The 19,264-nt window shown below is 36.5% G+C and overlaps 1 pseudogene; it reads right to left on the bottom strand.

Moving 5' to 3' along the window:
- Positions 1 to 201: 201 nt before the first annotated feature.
- Positions 202 to 19,264, bottom strand: part of LOC149264748 (mediator of RNA polymerase II transcription subunit 15a-like) — a 34,654-nt pseudogene continuing 15,591 nt past the window's right edge.

Raw genomic sequence — 19,264 nt, 5'->3', positions numbered from 1 at the left:
CCTCTTCTGAAAATGAAAGAAGATACAATACAAAGTATAAGACATGAAATCCGATGAACACTGAAATATAAAATAAAATAGAATATAAAGAATTTATACCACATATAACTCAATATCAGCAATGTCAATGCCATTTTTCCCCAGAAATGTAAGAAACTTGAACAATTTTTCTTTAGTTGGGCGATAGTGACCACTATGTGGCTAGATGACCTGTGTAAACAAAGCAAATAAAAAATCACCATAGAAAAGAACACCTTAGGAACTTAGTATTCAACCTTCGGGAAAATATTAGGCACAAGCATGTCAACTAAGTTACATGCTAAAAATATCAAGTTGTAGATAACTTGTGGAAACAAATGGAAAGAAAAGGATAACATGTAATAAATAATTTATGAAAACTGGTTGACAAACTGCATCATCGAAGAAAAAATTTCTCCTATGGTTACCCATACATGTGGGTGGATACCATGCCCCAATATGCAATGATCCTTAGCGTCTAGAGGGAGTAAACCTTCTGGTAACATAATTATTGATTGGTTTCCACTCCTTTGTGATTTAAAAAAATAAAAATAAGTCCATCTTTAATTGGTTGTACTCCATAGAATCCTTTTCGCATGCTATCTCCACATACCCACAAAAAATTTTGGATACGCCAAATAAATGGCATTTTGGAATTGTTTCTAAAACTATGTCATTTACACCCTCTTCCAATGTATCTGACCAAATGTACCCACTTGATTTCCTTCTTTCACATTCATCTACATCCTAAAAAATGTGTGTTTCAAAAACCAAGACAACCCTAATATCTCTAGATCCTAACAATCATCCATAATTTCCACAAACCATAGGAATTATCACTCCCATATGATCAACCCTCCAGTACTAATATATATTTTTCTTTTTTCCATTCTTGATGCACATAAATTGATCTTCAATTAGTTGTTCAACAGAATGCCATTAAAAGTGACAATTCCATCATTTTTCATGAAATGTCTCCATGCAACCTTTTATTGTTTTCCCTAATAAATAAACTCTTGCATTATTATATCAGAGAGCATGTTTAATGTGCCATAGAAAATATGAATTGTAAGATATTATGAGTACTATAGAAAAACTAAAGCTAATATTAATGCAAATTTATAATGAAGCAGAAGTGGTGGACACCATAATAGATATATAAAATTGAGCTTTGAACTTCTTTAATTGATTCACTCTTGGACACAAGTCAGCAAAATCCTTGTAAACAAATCCTTCTTTCTGAGCCCAACCTTCAAGGTCTTTATGGGATTGAATGACAAGGGACACATAGTAACTGTGGAATGGATCTTCATGTAACATGATATTGTCAAACTAATGGATACTTACTAGAGTTGCTTCCACCTACATAAAGGAAATGTCTTGGGATGTGGCAAATGAAAAAATATTAGACGACTTACATAGTTGAAATATTTTGGTAAGAATCATCAATACCTCACCCAAGAGACATATTCCCCATGTTGATGCTTAACTATGTCATTTTTACAGTTAATAATCTCAAGGCATTCATCAAGATGAAATCTTAGTTACTTGATGTTTTTTCTTCCCTTATCTGAATTACTATGAATCACTTGACTTTGTAAATTACTCATGCCTAATTGATTTTTTGCTCCGCCACCCATGAATTCAAGGCATTATGGTCACATATATTAATTTCCCAACTTTAAGCTCGCAATTTTTTGTTCTTTTATATGCAGATCTGCACCTTTTAAGAGAAGGTTTGAGGTATTTCTAGCAGATTTTAACACTTATAAATGAAAGATTGATTACTTAGGTGTAAATATGCATTATAGTTTGTTGTCTAGATTTATGTTACACATATTTCAGGTCATTTTTTTTATATAATAGAAAGTTATTCACATTTTGGGAGTGTTTTATTTCCCAAGTTTATATTCCACCAATAGATTGCATAAGGATTCTCCCCAAGGTTAGAAAACACTAAGCCAAAATTCTAAGGGGAACTACGTGGTGACTTTGTACTTTCCCTAATTAACTCTGGAATTCTTCCAATTTCAATCATTAACAAATCTCATGAGTTACCAGATATTTTACAGGGTGCCACATGACTTGGGAGATGCACAAAATGATAGGATTTTACACGAAAATGGCAATCCCCAAGATATCCAGGATAAAGTGCCAAGTATTTCATCTTTTAGCCACACCCCCACAATATGGATATTCTAAAGAAAGATTCTATGTGGGAAGAAAATCCTAAAGGATATGGATCGAAAAGTGGTTAAGTCTTAAGAAGCCCATAATATTAAGGTTCCTATACCAATTAATATAAGCACAAAACCAACAATGCAAGAAGATGCACATGAATTCATGAGTAGAAAAGCAGGTGAGTATGAGAAGAGTATTCTAGAAATGTACAAATGTTTAGGAAGCCAAATAAATATAGAAAACATAGGAAGCATAGATATGGTTTTCCTAGGCTTCAAAATACGCTCATCTATATTCATGTATATAGAGCATAAAGTTGTGGGGAAAGTGATAAAAGTTGTCTAAGTCTCCAATAAAATATGATAAAGTGGATAAGTGATCAATTTAGACTAAGTCACTCACAAGAGACAAGAATAAAGTACAAAACATGTTCACTAAGCCAAGTCTCATCAGAGGCATTTCTTTCTTTAAAAAAAGGATATAGATTGTGGACTCCAAGTTAACCCCCCTCATTGTCATAGCCTCTACAAGAGAAACTTGGCATAGAGGAATAAGAAACCTTGAATAACATCTCAAGTCTATACATGGTTTCAAGTTTGATTAAACCTCATTGAAGTACGACAACATCTCAGCCACCCTATCTCTCTATTGTTTAGTGTAATGGGACTAAAATGCTAATGCCCAACCATCTAGATGTGATTTTTGCAGAGATGAAAGAGATAAAAACTTGTCACAATGGCTCAGATATGGTGTTAGAGATGCTTGAACATAGAAAAACAAATTATCTTGATTTGCATTAGAATGAGCCAAAATGATGATAGATGTGTCAATAAATTGTAATCAGGTGATGTGGCAAAAAAGAATCACCTAGTAGAGAGAAACCACAATCTCAAACCCACAAATGCCTTGTAGAAATGGAACAAAAAAATATGCTTTAAACTATTTAAACCAATATTGCGGGCTCAGTAAATACATTGCTGCCTAGGGACTCAACAAAACTTAGTGACCTAGGAAATGCTCAACAAAGATGAGAACCCCCTAAAATATAGTTAATTTTGTACACAAAAAATATTTCAAGTTTGTGGTGAGTATGGTCATTGGAAATTTTGTTGTGAGACTTGGAAAGAATGGCAAACTTCCCATGAATATAGTGAGTGGATAGATTCATAGGAAGGTCTTAGGTGAGTACTCACCCTAGATAAGACTTCACAAGACTCGTGAGTCTTAGCTGAGACAAGCTAAACTAGTTTAAAGACTCCCAAGGTTTAAATGACACTAAATACAAAAATAAATCAAAGATCATGAATAATATTTAAAAAATAATGATTTGAGACATACATAAAAATTGAAACGGGATACACAAGATCAAATATATAGTTTGCTAAGGTTGAAATAGAAGAGGTATATTAACAGATAAAATAAAAATCTCTAAACTTTCATGGTTAGTGAGTTCAAGATCCACAGATAGACAATAGTGTGGACTAATGCAAACACAAGTTAATAAACACAAACACACATGAAAACTATAATAGTACATTAGAAACAAGTGAATAAAGAACATACCTCCAATCTCAGCCTCATGATATTAGAAGTTGTTGTAGATTCCATTTCTAAAGACTCTACATTATTATGTTGTTGGAGACTATTGATCACACTTCCACCTGAAGCTACAGTGATGAGGGGCATCGAACTCATGCGAATACTCGTTCTCTTTGTCATGGAACTACCTTCCTATGAAATTTTGTCATAGAAACTAAATATTTTCTAGTAGTATCTCTAAAACCATCACCTGGTGCAGACCCTTCCATCCTATCTATCAAGCTTACCACTAAGCCTATGTCATTCACAGTCGAACTCAAGGCCTTTAGGGAGATTGAATTGATCTGTGTAATTCAAAACAAATCACAACCTCAAACAACCTTACATGATATATATGTCTCAACATGCTTTCAAATATTAGTTAATAGTCAATTTTTGTAGTATTAAAACTAAATATTACACTTTTCTCATATTTTGTAAGTGCAAACCTCAACTAGAAATAATTCTCCAAGCATGACAACATAATATAGTTCTACTTTCAGTTCAAGTATTTCATAAAGTTACTTAGCATAAAAAAAGTGACAATGGAAACTTGGCAATTAGTCAAACCTAACAAAGTCGATCAAAAGTAGATTATATTGCTCGTAGTAGTCAACATCACATTCTGAATTTCTTCAAATCTAGTGAAATAATAAGAGAGATTAACACTATCTGTTACTTTTGCTAGTGATAGAACCAATCAAGTCTCTCATATTTAGAATGCTTGAGTCCCAATTGAGATCTATTACTATAATTACATGTCCTTATGACGGGAATTTTTTCCATATTATTACTCCCTTATTTAAATTCCAATCCACCAAAAAAAAAAATTGAAAAGAAGGACTAAAAAGTAGACATAACGAATATTATAAATTGAATAGGGTACATTAGGTAGGGCTATTCAACCAAGATTATTGTAATTTGTTATGATATTGACTCCCAATTGCATTCCTTGATCATTGTTTTCTACAATGCATATTCCAACAACGCGCAACTCATCCTCTAGTGTGTGACACAAAGATGGTGAATTGGACGAGTAGTGAGGGAGACTCACACTTTATCTATCAGTTTTACTAGTGTTTGACAACTGATAAAATCTGTAATATTTAGATTGCTAATATCCCAAATAAAATTTATTTCTTTAGTGGTGAGTCACTATGATGGGATTATTTTCCATATTAGGTCTCCCTTCTTTGAATGTTGATCCATCAACACATAAACTAGAAAAGAAGAAACTAAAAAATATACATGATCAATCCTCTAGATAGTACATGGTACATTTGGAAGGTCTCTTGATGATGATAATGAACTCTCAATCTCCAATTCTCATGAATACGTTGAATGAATGATCTAATGCCTTGTATAGACAATTTATGATTCATTTTCTATTTTTATTGTGTCATTGTATATATTCTTCACAAGCATCTCATGCTATATGGTTAATTGAGCAAGCTTTATCTTTCATTTTTCAAGTATAATTTGGTTGCATGAATAAGCATATTTGTGTAATTAGAATCATTCAAAATTTGTTAATAATTCATGGTTTGTTTAACTATTCGCACACTTATCCCTGACCTTTTACTTTGAGAGTGAGTAGTGTCAAATCACTAGTCTTCGTTAAGGAACTTCCTTTCATTACTCAATGACCTAGCTTAGCTAGATATTTAAGGATTCCCTCCAAGATAAGGATATCCTTCTTGCAGTCTAAAGAGTGAGAGAAGGCCACCAAGGTGACATTGGGTGGCTTGTTTGATGGGTGGGGTCAAGACTTTTTTTTTCTATGAGAGTGTTTGAGTGGAGATAAAATTTAGAAAATGCTTACAAGAAAATTAGTTTCCTTTATTTCCATCACCTAAACTACTTCCAATAAAATCATGTGCTTTTAATAAAATCTAATTTTGATAAATAATTAATTCAATAAAATTTAAAAAATAAGATTATTATTATTATTGTTGTTATTTTTTTGTATATGAGAGAATAGACAACTATAGCATGTTTGTACTTAAGGATCGATTCTATCCACTACCACAATCACCTCCAAGTGTAGCCACACTGCCTCACACGTGGTACACTGAGTTAATCAAAGTTTAAACCAATAACATCATAAGAAATGCCTTAACAACCCAGTCTATCATCAACTAATCTACACCATGGGGCAAATTAAAAATAACTTTTAATATTAAAAAATATAGCCAATTTATTTTATTTGAAAATCAATTTTAACATCTAATTTGAGGAAACTCCATAAAATAAAATTTAATGTGAAAAATGTTAAGAAAAATAAAGCTGGGGTAAATTATAAAAGAAAAAAAAAATAGTAAAGTGAAATATAAAATTAATAATTATAATTATAATTAATAATTCAATCATATTGCTCCTAATTTACCAAGTTTCAAAGGCATAAAATCTCTTCATATGCAAACTTTTTTTAAAGTGAAAAGAGATTTGATCCCCTCTTCCCTTGGTAAATCCAAAATTAAGATAGATCCAAGCTATTTTTATATCCATTTATGCAATTGAAAGTAAAGAATTATTATTTTAATGAAAAGTTACTTTCAAAAATATTTGTAATTTCCTCAATTTTAAAATAAAGCCTACCTAGTTCCATCTTAACTCCGGATCTATCAAGTGACGAGAGGGACCACATCTCTTGAGTTGAAAACCTCTTTGTTGAGTGCAAAACATGAGGAAATGTTTGTACCTTGAGAGATTTGATCCCTCTTGGTGCTTGATAGATCCAAAGTTAAGATGGATCTAGGTTGGTTTCAGTCAACTGCAACCAAAGAAAATCTAATGAACATATGATTAATCTTATCAATAATACGTAAATTCATCTAATATTAATATAATCATTTTAAATATGCTAATATGTCTCAAATTAATCTGTATATTTTAATTTTGAATTTGCTTAGTTGCCTCAATTTTTCGTGATGATAATAACTTTAATGATGAAAAATGATGAAATATAAATTTTGAATGTAAAGGGACAATGTAATAGTGTTGAATGATAGAAAACGTGAATAATAAGAATATAGTCAATTACACATAGTCTTCATTGTGGTTAATCTAAAACCATTTTCTTCTATTATTCTTATTGTCACCCTTTTTTACTTTTGTCATCTTTTCATATATATTGTCATATTTTCATATCGATTATATGAAAAGGATAGGTTAAACCATAAACCATTTAAATATTTAGCTCAATCTATTGTAGTAAACATCATTCCTTGTCTCTCCTTCTCTCCAATATTAATAGGTTGAATTACTATAACGCAAAAATCAATGTACATTGTCAATAACCTTTTGTGCTTGCACTGGAATCAATGCACAATGTTAATCCAATAACTTTAAAATTAATGTACCATCATACATCCAATTACATCAAAGCAGAACTCAACATTTACACTGAAATTAATGGCTCTAAAGCAAACAATTAAATAAGATTAGAAAACAAAATTTACATTAAAATCACTACATATAATGAAAGCAATCAAATAAGATTAAAAATCAACATTTACACTCAAATCAATTCATCTAGTGCATGTAAGAAAATTGGATTATAAACCAACATCTACACTGAAATTAATGCACCTAGTGCAAGTAAGAAAATAGGATTATAAAGCAACATCTACACTGAAATAAATGCATCTAGTGCAAGCAATAAAATAGGATTATAAATCACCATCTACATTGAAATCAATGCATTTAGTGCAAGCAATCAAATAAGATTAGAAATCACCATCTACACTGAAATCAATGCATCTAGTGCAAGCAATCAAACATTATTAGAAATCAACATCTACATTGAAATCAATGCATCTAGTGCAATCAATCAAGTAGGAATAGAAATCACCATCTACATTGAAATCAATGCATTTAGTGCAAGCAATCAAATAGGATTAGAAATCATCTACATTGAAATTAATGCATCTAGTGAAAGCAATCAAATATCATTAGAAATCAACATCTACAGTAAAATCAATGCATCTAGTGCAAGAAATCAAATTAGATTAAAAATCACCATCTACACTGAAATTAATGTATCTATTGCAAGAAATATTCTTCCCTCTCTTCACCCCATATATATCTAGATCTCCCTCCATCTCTCCTTATTTTCCACTCTATATCAACCCCACAAACACATATGTTATTTCACTTTATATCTATCAATCTCTTTGCCCATCCCTCCCTCTCTCCATCTCTCTCCTCTTTCCTCTGTTCACTTTCCATCTATATCTCTATCTCCATTTGCCTCTCTATTTCACCACCAAAACATACACTCTATTTCTTCAACCAATCTCTCTCTCTCTCTCTCTCTCTCTCTCTCTCTCTCTCGCTTCTATCTCTCTTCCCTACTTCTTTCCTCTCTCCCTCTCTCTCCATCCTCTTCATCACTCCCTCTATCTCTCTCTCCACCTTTCTCTCTATCTTTCTTTCTTCTTACCTCTCTCTCTCTCCCCCTCAAACTCCATCCCTCACTCCACTCTCTCACATCCTCTCTCTCTTCCGTCCTCTCTTTCTCTCTCTCACTCTTACTCTTCAACCTCCAACTCTACTACTATATCCCTCCCTCTCTCCTTCTCTCCCCCATTCTCTCCATATCTCCTTCTTTGTCTTTATCTCAACCCCAAACATACACACTCTCTCTCCATCTCTCCATTGTTACTCCCTCTATCTCCACTTCTCACTCTCTATGTATTTCTTCTTCCCTCCCTCTCCCCCCCTCCAACTCTATCTCCCTATCCATCCCTCTCTCCTCCTCTCTCTCAAATCTTCTCTCTCATACTTCCTCTTTCTCCCTTTCTCTCCTACCTCCCTCTCTCTTCCCCCACCACTCACTCTCTCTCTCTCTCTCTCTCTCTTTCTCTAATCCTCTCTCTTACCCCATCACTCTCCTTCTCTCTCTCTCTCTCTCTTCAATCATATCTCTTCCCCCATATCTCTCTCTCTCTCTCTCTCCAATCCTATCTCTTCCCCCATATCTCTCTCTCTCTCTCTCTCTCTCCAATCCTATCTCTTCCCCCATATCTATCTCTCTCTCTCTCTCTCTACCTATGTTACTATATCCCTCCCTCTCTCCTTCTGTCTCCTTCTCTCCCCCCTTCTCTCTATCTCTCCTTATTTATCTCTTTATCTCACCCGTAAACATACACTCTTTCTCTCCATCTCTCCCTTTCCAGTCCCTCTCTCTCTCTCCACTTCTCACTCTCTATGTCTTTCTTCTTCACTCCCTCTCTCCCCCTCCAACTCCATATCTCTATCCCTCCCTCTCTCCTCATCTCTCTCATCCTTCCTCTCTCTCCCTTTCTCTCCTACGTTTATCTCTCTGCCCTTCTCTCTCTCTCTCTCTCTCTCTCTCTTTCTTTGCCCTCCAATCCTCTCACTATCTCCCTCCCACTCTCCTCTCTCTTCCCCCTCCATCTTTGTGTCTCCCTCTCCCTCTTTTACCCTTCTCTACCTCTCTCTCCTTTTATTCCTCCTCTCCCCTCTCCTTCAGTTTATCTCCATCTCTCCCTTGTCACTCCCCCTATCTCTCCACCTCTATAACTTTATGTCTTTGTTCTTACCTCCCATATATATAGAGTTAATATATATCATGATATATTAATATATATTATAATATAACAAATTTAATATTGGATTAAAACAAAGTTATTATATTTAATAATATCAATATTATGATATATTAATATGAATATTAGATTTAATAATAATAATAATAATAATAATCTTTTAATATTAATATTATGGTTAATAGTATTTTTTGCATGGTATTAATAATAATTTGTTCCATGGTATTTTGCCCATAGGCTTCACTTAAATAAAACCTATTTTTTCAGTGTTATTAAGTGTAAAAAGGTTTATGGAGCAAATATAAAAAGAGGTTTTATTTATTTACCATACCTCTTGTTTATTTATATTTTTATTTATTTATCATATTTCTTTTATTTACAATGGTATTTGGCCCATAGGCTTGGTATATAATTAGATGTTGATTTCTAATCTTATTTGATATGTTTTTATTTATTTACCATACATATTTATACCTCTTTTATATTTATTTATTTATCATACCTCTTTTATAAATATGGTAATTGGCCCATGGTATTAATAATTATGTGTCCCGTAGGATCCACCTAAATAAAACCTATTTTTTGAGTTTTCATAAATATAAAGAGGTTAATGGAGTAAAGATAAAAAGAGGTTTTATTTATTTACCATACCTTTGGAGTAAATAAAAAAAAATATATAAAAAAAGGTCTTATTTATTTACCATACTTATGATTTATTATATTTTTATTTATTTACCATAACTCTTTTTTTTACTATTCGTAAACCTCTTTATATTTTAAATTTATGTTGTGTTTATACATAATAATAATTAGATTGATTTTTAAATAGGGCCGACATTAGATTAACAATGTTAAATGTTAAATATTAACTTTTACATTTACGTTTATGTTTACATTTACATTTAAGTTTACATGTTTACGTTTTTACATGAGATCTACCCCATGGGCACAATAATTATTTTATTTTTAATCTGAAATTACAAATAACTTTGAAAAATACATATAAATAACCAAAAACAATTTTATATTAATTAAAATAAAATAAATTTCAATTAATTGAAAGTTAAAATAATATTATTTTTTAAGAGATATTCTTTCGGCGTAAATCACATGATGTTTCATTTGTCGACGCGTTTCGAACCAACTAGTGTGGTTAAAAAAGTTATTAAATATATCCATAATAGAGCAATATATAAATAGCTAGATATATTCTTATAAAAATATAAGTTAAAGGGTTGTTTCATACCTGTATTTATAAATGAATTATTAAAAACAATCAATTATGAACTAGATTAAATTTAAAATAATACACATTTATCAAAGTTAAATAAATATGGAGTAATATAAGGGTATGATAAAGAGTAATTTAAACTAAGAGAAGAATGCGAAAATCACATAGAGATAATTTTGTCGACGCGTTTCGAACCAACCAGTGGGGTTCATTGTCACATAGCTACTTGATAAACACATATATCATAAAAAAAAAAAAATATTTTATAGAACCTACTCTTAATTATATGCCTGAGTATATAGTGCCACCACCTCATATATCAACGTAACCTTGGAAGGTCTATGGTGTGGCAGGTAATGTTTGTCATATATTGGATTAATCATTGTTTATTCCTTGACTTTGTTATACCACGGATACGATGGCATAGGGACTTTATGATTCTTCCTCGATTGTATCAAGGCTGTCCTGCTCTTGACTGTTGGCATCTTATGCGTTTCACATTTGGCAACAATATTGACCCTCACCGTCCTGTTCACGTGATTGGAGTGAGGTTGCCAAGTCTGGAATTTTCCCGCGCCTTGCTCCTGGGCATCGGTGCCTTGATCAACGGTTCGGTGGCTCTGCATGAGATCAAGGGCCACGAATGCTCCACGTTTCCTCTGCTGGCAGGCAGGGTATATACGCGGCCCTTTCCGGATTTCTCGAGGCTTTTCTCATTCTGCTCGGCGCTCCATGACTCCCTGCTCCGTTTCACCTTTGCATGTGATATGCTTCTGTGTTTCGCGCCGAGGTCATCCATCTTACCAGGCACATGCACCTTCTCTGGTGTGATTCCGCTCCATGGTTCCTCACCTTCGAACCGGCCAGGTAATTAGCTGTCAGTTTCTTAAGGTTTTTGGATATGATTTTGGTTTATCTGCTACGAGGTAGAGTAATCCCTTGATCCATGGCATGACAGGTTGCATACGGTGACTCCCGGTTTTGATGGTATAGGAGGATCCTTCCAGATGTGGTCCGCCGAGTTTGCACAGGTATTTATCCCTATTCAGATGTTTGGTCTTGGTTGATTCTGTTCCGTCTCGCCTCTGGTTACCAGGGGTTTTCCTCTGTGCCAAAGCAGGCCCCAACCTTATCTTTGCACGGATGGCCGCAGATCACGATGGACGGATGCTCTTGTTCCGGTTCCATACGTTCTGGGTCTGGTTAAGGATTATTGGGTAATACTTTGTTGCGGCGATTTTGGGGATTTACCTCCGGTTCACGAGACTGAAGATTTTGCTTAAATCTATTAATCATCTGTATATATTTTAACTGCCGAATGTAATGTAATTTATACAGAAGCTCTGGTTTTAAGCCAGCTCGCTTGTTCTCCATTTGGACTCGTATGGCTTGGCGGCCAATACTTAATGTGACTCACTGTTTGTGTTATGCTATGGTTTACCCTTTTTTTTGCTGTTAAGCAAGGTTTTATGAAATATATAGGGTTTGAAAGCTTCCAGACTTCGTATTACGATTCCTCATTCTTCATTCTTGCTTTTTCGTTTACAGTTGGATGCGTTTTTCTTACAGAATGTATTAAGGGTTTATTTCGTAATGTCAATATATTTAACAGTCATGCATAGACGTGTTAAAGGACTGCCGCACCTGCTTCTGGTTGCCATAGAAGTACGGTCGACAGTTCTGGGTTTTCTCCATAACCCGAGACTCTGAGGTTTTGTAGTTAAATTATGACTGTAGGTTATTATTATTTGTTCCCTCATTCGTATGGAATCGTTGGTATTTTACTTGTTGTATTTAAATACTTTCACTGTATTTTCATGAATGCCAGCATGAAGATTATCGCATGGTTCTTTACTCCTTGTAACGATATGCATAATTTACTGTCGTAATCTTCAGAAAATTTATTCCATGTTAACTATCAGACCTTTAATTCAAGGTAATATTTTGGGTTTACTTCTCAGCTCAGATTCGGCTGTTCTTTTGTTTAACTCACGGGTTCAGGCTTTTGCCCGACACTATGAACTCTCCAGGACCTCCTTGCTATGGTTCGACTGGTTCGGAAATCAGAGTTCCTTTAATCTTTATTATCCTTATCTTTAAATCTTCATATTAGGAATATATATGGAAGATTACGATTATAAGGAACTGTAATTGTTTCAAGATTTCAACGGGAAATATCCGGGACGTAGACTTCCATTCTCTAATATAAAGCCGATTTCCGGATTGGGTTTCCCTATGACTGTAACCTATTTGTCTAGTAGGAATAAGGCTCGTTCTTGAAATACACTGTTTTTCTTTTGCTCAGATATTCTCAGTTCTTTATCTTTTGAGTTCTACAGATATGCTGACTGTAATTTTTGTACAGAATATATAGTTACACTATCTTTCGATTCTTTTACAGCAAACTGTCTATAACTATGTACAGCTAATCATAGTTTATACTATCCTTTTATTTTCACAGGAACATTGCCTATAATTTTGTACAGATAGTCATAGCCATACTATATACTGTTTTACAACTGCTGCACATATAATAACAGTCATTCTATAAATTACACAGATAACTATGGGGACATAAGGGTTCTGTTACTTACCTGATCTCCACTGATAAGGTGAGTCTGGAACCAGTCTCCTGCCAAATCTCTATGTAAAGCTTGTTATCCACCCAACCGTGAGACCAGTCCTTCGAGACCTGAGTCTCCCCCCAAGCTTCCGCTTACCGGATCACTATCCTCAGTAAGCCAGCACTGTGTGCTTGACTATCTGGTCCTTACCAGACTTAGTCCCTCCAGGGTTTTTCCTTCCCTTTCTCTTTTTCTCTGCCTGTCCCTACAGCCCAGAGTTCTTTCAACCAACCTTCCCTTTTTCCTGGAAACCCTTCCAGTTAGGGAAGGTGGTTATTTCTAGTTTTGTTAACTAACTTTTCTTTCCCAGTTCTCTTTTGGGAATTCAAATACTTTCATAAGTAATTCTTTTAATCATTATTTTAGTGCACATGTAAAATCAACAGAATATTCTCAAAAGAATTAAATCCTTCAATATCATTCTAATTCAGTTTTTGCTGTAGTAACTTTTAAATAATTACATTTTTACGGGGTCATCACATCTCCCCCTCCTGAGATTGGACATCGTCCCGATGTCTAGTGTCTCCAAACAGTTCTGGGTAAGCTTTCCAAAAAAGCTCTTCGTCTTCCCAAGTAGCCTCTTCAGGCCCATAGTGTTGCCACTGCACTTTAATTTGGGTAATAACCCGCTTCCGCAACTGCACTTCTCTCCGGTCTAGAATGCTCAGCGGCTCGACCAGGACCTCTCCTTCCGGTTCGACCTGCAAATAATAACAGTATCAGTCTTTTGTTCCAGATACATTTTCAATTAGTTCAATTAAAAACAATCCTTACCCGTATATCTTGCCACTTGATCACATGCTTAGGGTCATAGATATACTTTTTAAGCATGGATACATGGAATACATTATGAATTCTAATGTGGCTCGGTAAAGCTAGCTGGTAAGCTACTGGCCCAACCCTGGCCAAGACCTGAAAAGGTCCGAAGTAACGGGGTGCAAGTTTAGCACAACTGCTCCATTGCAGAGTACTTTTCCTGGCTTGAATTTTGATGTAAACGTGATCGCACACCTGATACTCTTTGAACCTTCTTTTTCGGTCTGCAAAATTTTTCTGCCGATCTTGAGCGGCCTTCAGGTTGGATCGCACCTTTTTGACCATGTCCTCCATTTCCTTGAGCATTTCTGGTCCCAACCTTAATTTGTCCTCCGGGCCACTCCAATTTGAGGGCGTCCGACATTTTCGTCCATACAAGACTTCAAATGGAGACATCTGAATTGATGTGTGATATCCATTGTTGTAAGCGAATTCCACCAGGTGCAAATAGTCTTCCCATTGTGTCGGTTTTTGCATGACACATGACCTCAACATGTCCTCCACCATCTGATTTACTCTCTCCGTTTGTCTATCAGTCTGGGGATGGTAAGCTGTACTAAAATTCAGATGTGTACCCAATTCTGAAAATAGCGCTCTCCAAAAAGCGGATGTAAACTTTACATCCCGTTCTGATATTATAGTCTTTGGGAGTCCATGAAGTCTGAACACATTTTGCATGAAAATGTGTGCAATTTGCACTGCCCGGTAGGTGGATTGCACTGGTATAAAGTGTGCAGCCTTACTTAACCTATCTACCACTACCATAATAGAGTCATTGTTCCTCTTTGTCTTAGGCAGCCCAGTTATAAAGTCCATTGATATAATTTCCCATTTCCATTCTGGGATGGGCAGGGGTTGCAATAATCCAGCCGGATGCTGGTGCTCCGTCTTGATCTGCTGACACTCCAAACATCGTGCTAAATACTCAGCCACATGCTTTTTCATTCTCGGCTAGTAATATTCCTTCCGAAGTGCAGTCAGCATTTTTTGGTACCCGGGATGACCAGCGTAGTGACTGGTATGAAACTCATTCAAGATTAAATTTTTGAGGCTGTTGTCATTTGGTACAAAAAACCGTTTTTTGTAAAGCAGCATTCCATCCCTGCTAACTTCATATTCCTGCTGACTTCCTTCGCTGGAAAGTGGCATTTTCCGCTTCATTTGTTGGTATTCAGCATCTTGGCTTGCTGTTGTTTTCATTGTTTCCCGCAAGGAATTTTCCCATCTACTGAATGTAACTTCATACAAACATTGTACCTTTCGACTTAGTGCATCGGCTACACGATTTTCCTTTCCCTTCAGATGTTTAATGTCAAAGTCGAACCCACTTAAGAAATCTGCCCAACGGGCTTGTCTTGCATTCAGTGTGGGCTGACTAAAATAATTTGTTAAGTTGTGATGATCTGTTAATAACAGAAATTTCCTTCCTAGAAGGTAGTGCCGCCACATCTTAAGCACATGTATGACAGCTGCCAACTCCAAGTCATAGGCAGAATACTTCTGCTCATGTTCCTTCAATTTTCTTGATTCATAGGCTATCACTTTCCCCTCTTGCATTAACACACCTCCGACGCCCTCTCGGCTGGCATCAGTACATACCACGTAATCTTTGTCCGGATCAGCTATACTTAAAATGGGAGCAGACGTGAGTAATTGCTTAAGTCTTTCAAAACTTTGTTGACATTCAGAACTCCATTTGAATGTCCTCCCTTTCTTTTGCAAGGACGTGATAGGATATGCCACCCTCGAAAAGCCTTCCACAAATCTTCTGTAATATCCCGCCAATCCCATGAAGGATCTGATATCCGCCACATCTTTTGGCACAGGCCAATCCAGTATGGTTTTTATTTTCTCAGGATCCACGACAATCCCTTCCTTTGTAATCACATGACCCAAGTACTGAATTTCCTCTTTATAGAAATCGCATTTGCTGAGCTTAGCATACAACTGATGTTCTCGCAAAGTTTGCAGTACCATCCGGAGATGTTCCTCATGCTCCTCCTTAGAGCGAGAATAAATCAAAATATCATCAATGAATATTAGTACAAATTTGTCTAAAAATTGATGGAACACGCTGTTCATTAAACACATGAATGTGGCGGGTGCATTAGTCAATCCAAAAGGCAGCACTACAAACTCGTAGTGTCCATACCGGGTCCTGAAGGCTGTTTTAGCAATATCCTCTTCTTTAATTCTGGTTTGATGGTAACCAGATCGCAAATCAATTTTAGAAAATATTGTCGCCCCCTTGACTTGATCAAACAGCTCATCAATCCGGGGTAAGGGGTATTTATTTTTAATTGTGAGCTTGTTCAGCTACCGGTAATCAATACACATTCGAAGAGTTCCGTCTTTCTTCCTGACGAATAATACCGGAGCTCCCCATGGAGATACACTAGGGCGGATATAATTTTTATCCAGCAATTCTTGTAGTTGCATTTTCAACTTAGTCAACTCAGGTACACTCATTCTATAAGGTGTCCGTGAAACTGGAGCAGCTCCTGGTATTAGCTCAATGGTGAAATCTATATCCCTCTTTGGAGGTAGTCCAGGAATTTCCTCCGGAAACACATCTGCGAACTCTTTTATTATCGGGAGGTGGTCCAGCGGGTTTACCTTATTCTTAGTTTCTGCATAGCCCACCTGAATAGCATACACTTGGCATCTATTCCGGATGCATTTTGCCAGCTGAGATGCAGTGATTGGCCGGACCTGTACTGGTCGTTTAATTCCCTGCATTTCTTGTGCTATTCCAGCATCATCCTTGTACCGTATGACCTTCATTTTGTAGTTCACTAAAGCCCAATGCTTTTCTAGCCAGTCCATCCCAATTAGGACATCATAGGACCTGAGTGGAAGCATGTTCAGATCTGCCACTATTGGCTGTCCTGCTATCACTATAGGACAATTATTGATTTTTGCCATTACTCATCTTTTAGTCCCTGTAGCTAGCTGTACCAGCCAAGGGTTCCTAAATTTTTCAGGCTGCAATTTACACCGTTCAACTATCTTTGGACTAATATAACTTAAAGTAGCTCCAGGATCAATTAGAACAGTGATGGAAAGGTCTAAAATTTTACCTTCAAACTCTACCATGGTGGGCTGGTATTCTGCCTGGCGGTCGTCCAAAGCTGCATTAATTCTTGGCACACTTCGTCCCACATCACCCACGGTTGATGCCTCATGAATCTGGGATATCTGATCAGCTCCCTTCCTTTGTGGACAATTTTTGACGTAGTGCGGTCTGCCACAACCCCAGCACTGTACTGGGGGTCTGGTTATTCCTTCAGTATCCATTTTGGCGGGTGGTTCACCCATTCTCGTTTCACTGATGGGCTTGGACCTGAATGAACCTCTCGGTGCTGCTCTATTGTTCTGGCCCTTGCTGCTTCCTTTGACTCCACTGCTTCGACTTCCCCTACTATTACCAACAATTTTACTATTCTTTTTCTCATTCCATTTTTTGTTGGTACTGTCCCCTTTCTGCTTGCTCTACTGGTATCAGATTCTGGCCTTGCGAATAGCTTCATCCATGGTTCTAGGATTGTCAAATTCAATCCTTTCCCTCATATACATGGGTAAACTGCTAAGAAACCGCTGCACCTTAGCTTTTTCTTCTTTAAGGTAGGGTACATAACGAAGCAAAGATGTGAAACGATTGATGAACTCATCCATAGTCTGCTGTCCCAATCGCAGATCATGGAATTCCTTTGCCTTTTCATCATAAAAGCGTTCCGTCAAGTATCTCTCCTTAAAATATTTCTGGAATTTTTCCCACGTTATGGTTCGTTCGGTTACCCCTTTAATGATTTTAACTTCCTTCCACCACAGTGTCGCCTTCCCTTGTAACTGGAAGATAGCCAATCGTGCCTTCAAGTTATGATCATATTCATATAACTGAAAATATTTATTCATATTGATTAGCCACGCCTCAGCCGCTTCCTCTTGTTCCCCATCGTAGTGTGGGGGTTTAATTTTCCGAAATTCTCCTTGTAATTCCACCTTTTGACGCTTTGAAGTCTGTTGTTCTGATGCATGATCAGATTGATCCTCTCCTTCTTCAGGGATTTCAGATTCTGCTTGATAACATTGCTCCTCTGTCATTCTCAGTTGTTCTGCGCTGGGGTTAGCTAGTGGCGGGTTCTGTTTATCAGACAAACTTTTTAGAATCCTTTCCTGATCCATTGTCAATCGTGCATTATCCTCCCGCAGCCGAGCCATTTCATTCTTCAGCTCTTGAACTGTTTCTAGTATGGCCAGATTCGTGTTGCGGGTCTCCTCACCCAGCTGCACCCACAACTCCGAGTTGTCTCCAAGATTTATTGCAGGCCCCTGATTGGCTGAGGTCTTGTGCGGTGCGCTGCCAGCTCCCTGCATGCTAACTATTACTTGTGGTACCTTTGTTGCTCTTTTCTTTCCATTTGACTACCCTGTACCTGGCCAGATTTGATCATGAAACATGTAACATTGTGAGCTACCTGCACAATTTTGTTACCCCAAAAAGATTATCAATGTCATAGTGACCTTCTCATCTTTTAATATTTTATTCACATCCCAGAGGCCACAGTATGGGTAACCTGGCTCTGATACCAATTGTCACATATCTACTTGATAAACACATATATCATAAAAAAAAAAATTATTTTATAGAACCTACTCTTAATTATATGCCTGAGTATATAGTGCCACCACCTCATATATCAACGTAACCTTGGAAGGTCTATGGTGTGGCAGGTAATGTTTGTCATATATTGGATTAATCACTGTTTATTCCTTGACTTTGTTATACCACGGATACGATGGCATAGGGACTTTATGATTCTTCCTCGAGTGTATCAAGGTTGTCCTGCTCTTGACTGTTGGCATCTTATGCATTTGACATTTGGCAACAGTACTGACCCTCACCGTCCTGTTCACATGATTGGAGTGAGGTTGCCAAGTCTGGAATTTTCCCGCGCCTTGCTCCTGGGCATCGGTGCCTTGATCAACGGTTCGGTGGCTCTGCATGAGATCAAGGGCCACGAATGCTCCACGTTTCCTCTGCTGGCAGGCAGGGTATATACGCGGCCCTTTCTGGATTTCTCGAGGCTTTTCTCATTCTGCTCGGTGCTCCATGACTCTCTGCTCCATTTCACCTTTTCATGTGATCTGCTTCTGTGTTTCACGCCGAGGTCATCCATCTTACCAGGCACATGCGCCTTCTCTGGTGTGATTCTGCTCCATGGTTCCTCACCTTCGAACCG

The sequence above is a fragment of the Pinus tabuliformis genome, chromosome 6, assembly GCF_031772625.1.
Source record: "Pinus tabuliformis cultivar Carrire ecotype Pingquan chromosome 6, CPIR1, whole genome shotgun sequence".
NCBI lineage: Eukaryota > Viridiplantae > Streptophyta > Pinopsida > Pinales > Pinaceae > Pinus > Pinus tabuliformis.
The sequence above is the reverse complement of the archived record's forward strand: the minus strand, read 5'-3'. Positions and strand labels throughout refer to the sequence as shown.